This window comes from Antechinus flavipes, chromosome 1 (assembly GCF_016432865.1).
Source record: "Antechinus flavipes isolate AdamAnt ecotype Samford, QLD, Australia chromosome 1, AdamAnt_v2, whole genome shotgun sequence".
NCBI lineage: Eukaryota > Metazoa > Chordata > Mammalia > Dasyuromorphia > Dasyuridae > Antechinus > Antechinus flavipes.
The window spans coordinates 267,822,628-267,830,935 of NC_067398.1; the positions used below are offsets into that span (position 1 = coordinate 267,822,628).

At 36.1% G+C, this 8,308-nt stretch overlaps 1 long non-coding RNA gene across 1 annotated transcript; it reads right to left on the minus strand.

Annotated features, from left to right (window-relative positions):
- Nucleotides 1-2,777: 2,777 nt before the first annotated feature.
- Nucleotides 2,778-8,025, minus strand: LOC127537848 (uncharacterized). Its single transcript, XR_007947618.1, has 2 exons — nt 7,952-8,025; nt 2,778-5,039 (listed from the first exon to the last, which is right to left on the minus strand). It is a non-coding gene; the product is annotated as an uncharacterized LOC127537848 (long non-coding RNA).
- Nucleotides 8,026-8,308: the final 283 nt, after the last annotated feature.

Below are 8,308 nucleotides of genomic sequence, written 5' to 3' on the forward strand. Positions count from 1 at the left end.
AATTTACTTTCATCTTTAATAAATGGTAAACATTTTTTACCAAAGAATTGTTTTAAAATAACTTTCTTTCTGTTTGATTTATATACATATTTTATATACCTGTATAGCCAGGGTAACATAAAAATTTCTCAGGCAAAAAAGGGTCACTAAAGGACTCAGTCTATCCATCTTGTCCTGCTCTCTTTCTCTCTGCCCATTCAATTCTTTTCTTCTCAGATATATTTTCTCTTTCCCTAGTCTGAAAGATCTTCCCCTTCTCAAAATGTTCCTTGAAGCAACACAAAGTAGCATCAGGATCATTTGAGCTTCCACAGAGGTGAAGAGCAGACCAGAGTCAAAATCTGGAAATTTTACTTAAATTCATAATATAAAAAGAGCAGCTATTTTAATTTAGCAGTTTATCCCTAATTAACAGTAATGAGGATCACCTAGACATCCTGCTGTGGAACTATGAATTAGACTAACCATTTTGGAAAGCAATTTGGAATTGTGCTCCCTCCAACAACAACAAAAAAAAGTTATTAAACTATACAAAACTTTTAAGCCCATCACTGGGCATATATTCTAAGATCAATGATAAAATAAAAAGTTCCATAGAAAACTAAATATTTCCAGCAGTGTTCTTTGTGATACATAGAAAAAATACTAGAAATGAAATTGATTCTCATCAAATGCCTTGACGAATTATGGGATATTCATACAATGGAATGCTATTCAATAAGAAATTACACACACACACACACACACACACACACACACACACACAATCAGAGAAAAATTTGGTATGAGAGGAATAACATCTAAGAGAGTCATTTCCATTTGAGATATGTTAGTTTTCTCCTAAGAAGAAGTATTTAATAATTGCTTACTAAATACCAGACACTGGGTTAAGCACTGGGATAAAAATACAAACTGAAAGGAATATATTATTCTTGCCATGAAGAAGTTTACATTCTAATGGAGGATGATAATACACACAACCAAAAAGAAACAAAGCAAAAAAGCTGAAGAATTGGTACTTAATATATCTCATGGTAGAGAAAGTCCTAGAGTACAAGCTGACAGGAAAATAAAACAAAACCAATAAAAAACATGAGTATCCAGAGTCTGAACTCTGGACAAAGTATACTGGAAACAAGGTGTTAACTCAATAGAATTGATGAGATAATGGTTCTCTAGTTTACATATACTTAGTACTTAGCATGGTGATGTAATGGTTTTCTAGTTCACACATAGTATACTGTAATGATGTAATAAGGTATTTAAAGTGGGGACAAAATCAGACTGAGGGGAGACTGGTTGAGACTGACAGACTTCTGGAGGAGATTGGGTCATACTGAGACTGAATCACATTATTACAGACACAGACTGTGTAAGAGACAATAAAGACTTTGGCCTCTGTTCTTGTCCATTCTCCTGATGTCTATCTTGCTGAGTTCAAGGGCCTTCTGGAGGATCTCCGGAAAGCTAGCCCGAACAGAATGGCCCCTCCCCATGCAAGTTCTGGGAAGAATTATCCAATCAGAAGTAGATACAGTGATGTGCTAGAGCTAGCTCATACTCCCTTGTAAGAAGTGATTGTAAAATTTTCAGTATGCTCATTTATACCTCAGAAATTGACAAAGCACCACACATGGGGGCTTGATTTATACATTGTTTTTGTTGTTGTTGTCTAAATTTAAGAAAATGATAGAGAAAATAATGCTTATAAAATTTAAAAGTATATCTTCCATAATTTTTTGGGGGGAGAGATACCCTGTTATTAAACACTGAGCAACACATAACTTCCTGGAGGAAAGCACTTCCAACATGTGAATTCCAGGAATGGAGTGCTATATGAAGAATCTTCTAGAGCATAGTAGAAAAAGTCGAGGAAAATAAGGAATATAATCTACAAAGAAATGATGGGAAAAGCAGGGGAGATCATGAGGCATGGTTGACTCAAGTAGTTTAGGATCCAACCTTTTTTTTCTTTTTTTTTTTATTAAAGCTTTTTATTTTTCAAAACATGTGTATGGACAATTCTTCCAAATTAGCTCTTGCAAAACCCTATGTTCCAATTTTCCCCCCTTCCCTCACACCCTCCCCAGGTGGCAAATAGTTCAATATATATTAAACATGGTAGAAATATATGTTAAATCCAATATATACATATATATTTATATAATTATGCCACACAAGAGAAAAAGTGAAGTAAAATAAAATGCAAGCAAACAACAACAAAAAGAGTGAAAATGTTATGTTATGAACCACACTCAGTTCCCAGTCTTCTCTTTGGGTGTAGATGGCTCTTTTCATCAATGAACAGTTGGAATTAGTTTGAATCATCTCATTGTTGAAGAGAACCATGTCTATCAGAATTGATCATCATATGCTCTTGTTGTTGCCAGTATAATGATCTCCTGGTTCTGCTCATTTCATTTAGCATCAGTTCATGTAAGTTTCTCCAGGCCTCTCTGAAATCATCCTGCTGGTCATTTCTTACAGAACAATAATGTTCCATAATATTCATATACCACAATTTATTTAGCCATTCTCCAATTGATGGGCATAGTATCCAACCTTGAAGAGACTTTGCAGTATATAGGAGTTGATATTCTTCATATTTGAGTAATGTCTCCTTGACATGAAAGTCAATACACTTTTCTGATCACACAATAATTCTTTATCAGGACCAAGACTACATATAGATGTCAATGTTTTATCTTTATTGAGTATCACTTCTGTGAGGGATGTAGAAGACCCTTACCCAAAATGACTACTCAGAGATCCCTCAGTAGAAGGCAGAAAAGTTGTTTATTGAAAAACCTCCGGAGGATGAGCCGTCCCATCGCAAGATAAGCTCGCGGTAGGAGGGCTAAAGAAGTAGTAAAGATACATAGCTTTTATACAAGAAATTACATCACAAGTAAGAGAGCATTGAAAGGGGAGGGGGAAGCATCTAATTGGTTGTTGCTAGTTGGGGAGATTGGAATGGAAGGTTTCTGTTTCCCTGAAATCTCCTGATTTCTGGGAAACAAAGTCAGGCCTTCAGGCTTAATCAAGCAGACAGTGGTCCAGCTAATAGACTAAATATTGATAAATGTCAAATACCAATAAATGTCATCAGTTCAGGTTAAGTAAATATGTTTCTAGCTGGCCAAGGCTCAAGTAGATATGAGCCTGCACATATACAGGTCATAGGGGAGACACAGAAATAATAAAATACAGAAAAAGAATTCATACATTCCTGTAAGTTCTTCACCTTATCTTTTCCCCACAGCTCCCCCCTTCTAACATGTAAATGATTTTTATCATATTTCTATGAAGAACTTACACACTTTTCAAAATCAGTTAATATATCTATACATTGTTTATCAAGTTCACAATCAAGATCATCCCTCTTTAATACATTCCAGTCTTTTCTCTGAAGAATTATCATTTTAATAGCATCTTCTGTATGCAATATTTTGATAGGGACCACTGAACTATTCTGGTTACTAATGTAATTATACAGGATAGACATAGCAGCAACAGGATAATACCATTGATTGCAATAAGTTCATACCATAAAAATTGCTTCCACCAACTATCTTAGAAACAGTTATCACAGAACAGATTGGCATTTGGCAAACATAAAAATACAAAGATAAATAAAGATGACAATCTAGGGAAACTGAGGCACAACATTACACACTCTTCTTCTGAATATTTGAATTATTGAATTACCTCCCAAAGATACCTGGGAGGTCTCAGCACCATAATTTTGACCAATCCAATGTGAGGCAAATAAGTCAAAATGAAACTAGAAAATACAAGGACTTATAGCAAGGGCAAGTCTCTTCCTGACAACCCCAGAGTTATCAGCAGTACAAAGGCCCTCATCTCAGCCAGAGAATCCAGTTTGAGATGGACAGTTCACTGTGTTAGGTGGTCTGCAGTCATTTGTGCACTTAACTCAGCTTCTGCTTATAAAGGGAGTAGCAGGGCTCAAGACAGTCATGCTGCCCATTCAGAGGGGCATCCCACTCTAGGGGAGAAGGGTGAGGCTTAGTGTAGCTCCACCTGTCCCCACCCAGGGGGACAGACAGGGCTGCTACTAGAATACAGATTTCTGAGCAGAGCTATCAGAGCATGCACAGTTAGAACATGAAGGCAGGCAAACCCCAAACTTTAAAGGCTTGATCTCAAAAGGGCAATGTTATTAAAAATGCTGAGGTACCAGTTAAGAAACTGGGGTTACAGAGCTGGAGATTGCCAGTCCCGAGACAAGTGTCTTTATCTTAGAGATTTCTTTAAAACAGAATAGTTCCCAAAACTGAGTCTGCCAGGGCAATTCCACAGAATAAGGGGTTTCAAAGCTAAAACATAATAAAAACAAAAAGGATTGTTTAAGGACTTCCAATTCAATCTGAACTGGTGGTATAGGGGGTGGGGCAGAAGTACATAAGGCAAAAGTGAAAGAAAACTAAGGGTTCCCACTCTTTTAGGTATTTTGAGAAAAATCCACCAGTTTCCCTAGTTCCCTATCTCTTCCTCTCCTTTTTTTTTCCTCATGGAAAGGAATCATCCAAAAAAAAAAAAAAGTAAACAGTCAAATAACCATCCACATATAAATCCCAAGAGTGAATTAAAGTTCCTATACATAACAGTCTAGTACAGGAGGAGTTTCCTAAAATCAATCAAATCAAATCAAATCAAATCAAATACCTTAAACAATTACATATTCTGAAGTGAACATAGATATTATAAACATTTTATAGCTTCCTTAACAGCAACCAATTTTAATAATTTCCATCCCAAATCTTAAACACACAGTAATGTTTGCATTTTTTTCTAACTCTAGTAATAGAGTTGTAATTTTAACAATAATTCATCAACCACTTTCCCACTTCCCCCATATCAGTCCAAATTACATCAGGAGCACTGGCGATGGTCTCGATCTTAGCTGCTTCAGGCTGAGAAATGGGCGAAGGTGCTCAATCCATGCAGGGGTGTGGGTGTGGTGTCAATCTAAGCTTCAGATGGGCCGATCCATGTCTCAGAAGAGATTCAATAATCTGTAATTTGACCAAAATCTAGAACAACAAAAACTAAATCTAACAAAGTTAGAACAGTCTGGACCTGCAATAACATGTGGGGAGGCCAGTATAGATTGGCCAGCAGTTCCTGTGTGAAGGAATAAGCTTGCTTCACAGGATAGGCAGACAGCTATAGTTCCAATAAATAGCAGTTAGGTTTCACAGACCATTGTAAATTGTCCTCTTATCATTAAAAAAAAAAATTTTTTTAAATAAAACACAAATATCCAGTAACAGACAGATGACCAGGCTAAATACTTATTTGCCTAAGTATTTAGGATATAATGATTACATATAACCAGATTGGAAACAGCAAGGTATGACATATTTGAATTACATTAACAGTTCTTATTAACTATTGTTCTGATCATAGAAATCAGTCACAGGAGGAAAAAATGCAAGAACATAACTATAACATAATATAAGCAGTTAAAACTCAATCTTCAGCACACTGAAGAGTGGAGCTTTAAAACTTCCAAATAGCATTAATTACAAGCCCAAAGAATTTCGTCTCCAAAGTTTCAAATAAATCTCAGTTATTTACCATGACCTTATATCAATAACAGTAAGAAATTTATCCCAGGAAATTCACACAATTCTTATATACCCAAGTAGATGTTACATCTTGAATAAATTTGATATACCAATCATTTTGCTTTTAAAATACCCAATATACAGAAAAATCCCAAACTACATATGGTTCACAACAAAAACATTTTCAAAAGGAAGAAAGCAAAAACTATTATCCTTGAAGTCCCATTTCAGATAATTGGCATCAATACAGTTAATTAAAACTTCCTATTTTCACATAAAAAGAATCTGAAAAGTTCTTGAAAACATCAATTAAACTTTTTGAAATAACCCTTTCAAACTATATACCACATTTCTGATCATATTCTTTAATATTCATAACCATTATGTATCTAAAGAAACAAATATTCAATCAATTAACATCTTGTAAGAGCAATTTGTCTCTTTAAATAACCATTTGTTTTCTTCAGCCAAAGGAACCAAGCGGCTGCTGCTTTCCACTGCTGCTCGCTTTCTCTCCTCCCACAAAAACACATCCCTTCTCACAGCCATCTCTCTGTGACTACCCTTTCCAACCAGTTCCTTCTTTTTCCTACTGACGACTTCTTGAAATCATTTGTTTCTACTAATCAATCCTTCTTAAATTACCTTCATTCTCCTATCCCATCTCTCTGTCTCTCTCTCTTCCCAATGCTTACTTGCTCAAAATTTATTACATACTTTAAACACTCCTAAACCAAAAATCCTTCCGACTAGATGCTCTATTTAAACTATTAATTGCTTTTGTAAATCAATCTCTTTTCCCTTGTCTTTAAATCATCTTTTTTTTAAAAAACTTTAAACTTCAAGATTCACAATTAATTTTGAATCAAATTTCATAAAACTTACAATATAGTTTACAAATTATTCAATACTTTTAAAAAGCAACATACCATTTAAGTAGGGAGATACAAACACAAGCCCCCCCTAAGGTAAGCTACTGGCATTTTGTTTAATAACCTATATTTCAATTTGAAGTCCAACCAAATAATAAAAAAAAGAAAAGTTTTTCTCTTCAGCTGTAAAGGCCACAATATTTGAAAAATTCTTAAGATTTTATACTCAGAATAAATCTAACATGTGTAAGACAACAGTAAATTATTTCCCCCAGTTTTAATTTTATTTCAATTTCAAAATTATAGTACCTCTTTAAAATATAGTAAATTCCCAAAACTCTTAATCAAATATTGCAAACAATTACCCAGTTTAGTCTTCTTAAACTTTCTGTTCTCTAATTCCATGAAGGCAAATTTACTAATAATGATTTTTCTTTCTTTTCCTGAAAAATGTTTTTTCTTTAGAAGTATGCCTAGTCCACAGGTCCAACAGGTCAGAATGCCCCTGTGTTCAGCTATTTACCTCTCTTACTCTATATTTATTACTCCCTTCCAATATCTGCAGTTTCTTATTTCTGGTCTTAAATTTTCCAATCTTAACACACACACCAATTTAAAGTTATTTTACTTCAGTTTGTGAAATTTCCTAAAATTTACCTAGATACTTTATTCCCATGTCTTTTCTTTAGTAACCAGGAAAGAGTTAAGCACCAATCCTTGCTTTACCTTGAGAATTCTTTTCTCTGGCTGAGTCCTGATAACAGGCTCCTTGTTTATAGGAGCGATAGCCACTGTTCTTCTATTTTCTCAAAACTTTCCAAACTTTCAATCTATGTTTTTATTTTCCCCCCTTCTTTCCCTCCTCCTGCAAAGCCACTGCCAGAGACAGAGGGAGAGAAAGAGAAAAAAAGATTTTCTTTCCTTGAGAAGCCCAAAACTAGTTCCCAAATTCTAAGACCAATACATTCTGAGCCACTCTGAAAGAATTACTACTCTGAATGAATTCCAGTTCCCACAATTCAGCCTGTAACACAGAGCTGAATTCTTATCTCTTATGAGCTTTCTAACTTTTAACACAGAACAAAGGCAATGCAAAGCAGACATACACACAGACATTCACAAAACTCTATTTTCACCTTTTACATACAGATTTAAGTCTGATATACCCAAATAATCCTGGGATACACATCCTCCCAGTTTTCTTCCCTTGTATATCTGGAAGTTCATTCCAGTCTTGAATTTCCTAGCTAACGTCCTGATACAAATTTTCGGACTGCTTCTATACCACCCTGGACCTGATCCAGGTGTTGGCGGAGGCCCTATGTTACCCTCACGCCCCCACAGCCACCCGAGAGCTTCCTTAGGAAAAGTCCTTTATCGTTGGGGTTAACAGCAGTCCACACCAAAAATAAATTTAAGAGGGCTAATCCCTCAGGGTCTCCCTCGACCCAGCCAATAAACCCCCAGACTTCCCAAGAGCTTTACCTCGAGAACATATGTTTCTTTTCAGGCTGCAAATGCCGGCCATCAGGACTCTACTTCTTTCAATCTTCAATTCTACGTTCCACTGAGTATTCCTGCTTCGGGTCGTTGTCTAAGAGGGGAGGGAGGCTGCTCACCCAGAGCCAGAGACCATGGAGAAAACTACTCTGTGGGCGCCTGTCCCTGTTCGGGGTGCACATAGCCATCTCCCCCAAAGACCCCATCCCGGACGAGCCCCCAACTGTGAGGGATGTAGAAGACCCTTACCCAAAATGACTACTCAGAGATCCCTCAGTAGAAGGCAGAAAAGTTGTTTATTGAAAAACCTCCGGAGGATGAGCCGTCCCATCGCAAGATAAG